Here is a 2,105-nt window from a genome sequence, read left to right on the forward strand (position 1 = left end):
TATGGCACTTCTAGCTGTCCACTGGCACTTCAAATTCATTATGCTCCAAATCAAACTCATCATCTCCTCAACCTCCCAAACATATAGCTACTTCTACTACTCTCCATGTTAGTTGATGAACCATCACTATAGTGACCAATTATCCACATTAGCCTTGGACTGAGGGGATTTCCTGCATGTGGGAATCTCAGTCTTAATAGGATATTCCCAGGTAATCAGAGAGAATCACCCTAATGGTCACCACCAATCATTGGATCTAGATCATAGGAGTCATCTTGGACTTTCTCCTTCATCCCCTCCCTTCATATCCTTGTCCTTCCTACTTAACTTCCTAAATAGTTATCAAATTCCTGCTCTCCTCTCTACCCTAGCACATGCCCTTACCATCTCTTGTCTGTTTACCATCCTCACTTCCTGAGGGTTCTCCCTGATGCCAGACTTCTTCCCTTTGAAAGGGCACTCGCTCATCATCGCCACAGTTCACTCTCAGCCTACCTCGCTCCTGGACCCTGGAGGAAGCTGTCCGCCCAGGGGCAGGTCCCTCGTGTCTGCTGTGCTCTGTGCTCAGAGAGATGTTGGGGGAATTTTTTATTGGACTTCACTTGGGGGAGCTGCCAGACACTATCCAAAACAGGTGAGTGACTGCTTTTCCTCAAAAAGTGAAGAAATGGGCAAAGACCACCTCAGTGGTCCTAGAACATTTAGTACAATCAAGAACTCCACCCTGGGGTGCTCCAACAGCGGAAAATGCAGCCTTTGACTAGAGAGGAGACCCATGTCATGTTTGAAAAGATAGAAAAATACCTCAGGGAGGATCTTCAGCTGTTGGTTGACAGGCCTGACAGCACCTAACTGTTTCAGGTTGCACAGCGACTGGGTGTCCTACGTGAGTAAAAAGATCTTGACGTTGGCCACCAACATCTCCAGTGACAAGCTGGTGTCACTGGGGACCTGTTTCAGAAAATTCACTGGGACCCACACATTCTGGTTGCACATCACAGCTCTGGATTAGCTTGCACTCTATGCCAAGTACAAAGTGTGGATAAAGCTTAGGGCAGAGCAGTCCTTCCTGGATGGGAACCATGTGTTAAAATCTGGACTGGGCAGGATCACTGAAAATACATCTCAGTACCAGGGAGTGGTGGTGTGCTCCATGGCAGACATCCCTTTGGGTTTTAGGGTGGCAGCAAAGTCTACGCAAGACTGCAGGAAAGTAGACCCCATGGCCATCATGGCATTTCATTAAGCAGGCATTGGGAACTATGAGCCACATGAAGAAGCATTGACTTAAAATGAAATCATCGCAAGGACTTATGGCTGTGTGAAAGGCCCTAGCTTTGTTTCCTGTGTCTGTGCAGGCTCCACCAGGGGACTTCTTAGTTTAATATATTCTCTCTTATGGACAAATGCAGGTTGGATTCTTATTAAGCAGAAATGGTTCAAAAATGGCATTTCAGGTGTTTGTGTTTGTTACTAAATAGAATATTGTGTTTTATATTTCAATCAGAGGGTTTCTCATTTTCAGTAAAAGGTTCTAAATCATTGGGTTTGAGGACAAAAATAGTTTATTGTTATCTGTGATAACTGTTTTTCCAAACTTATGGTAAGAACACAGTAGATTTTTTTTATTATTTATTAATACTATGAAAGATAGATATTGCTGTATGAGAATAGTAGGCCACGTCTGGGATTTTACAAATGAAAGTCGGATAAAATACTAGGAGTAATTTATTCTGCTACTTTCCCTTATGACAGGTGCTGTGTGGTAGGGAAGAAAACTTGAATTCTAAACGTATTTCTATTACCTACGAGCTCTATGATGCTCTAGATGAGTCATTAAACTTTAATGAACTTCATTTTCTTCTGTTTCAAAAAAAAGCTTTAACCATCTCCCTAAGAATGGCTTTTAGACTTAGAAATCGTGATTGTAAAGTACCTAGCACAGTGCCTGGCAAATGATAGGTGCTGGATAAACGGTAAGAATTATTTTTATGTTGCATATACTGAGTGTTTCTACTACTGAGAGTAGGATCTAACGGGTATAATTTGATGATAATATTTTGGTTTCCACAAGCTGTTTTCTGAATCTTTCCTTTCCTGAAATG

At 42.3% G+C, this 2,105-nt stretch overlaps 1 pseudogene; it reads left to right on the plus strand.

The window, feature by feature from the left end:
* Window positions 1-747: 747 nt before the first annotated feature.
* On the plus strand, window positions 748-1,291 carry LOC102254984 (annotated as a pseudogene).
* Window positions 1,292-2,105: the final 814 nt, after the last annotated feature.

Source organism: Myotis brandtii, unplaced genomic scaffold, assembly GCF_000412655.1.
Source record: "Myotis brandtii unplaced genomic scaffold, ASM41265v1 scaffold253, whole genome shotgun sequence".
Classification (NCBI taxonomy): Eukaryota; Metazoa; Chordata; class Mammalia; order Chiroptera; family Vespertilionidae; genus Myotis; species Myotis brandtii.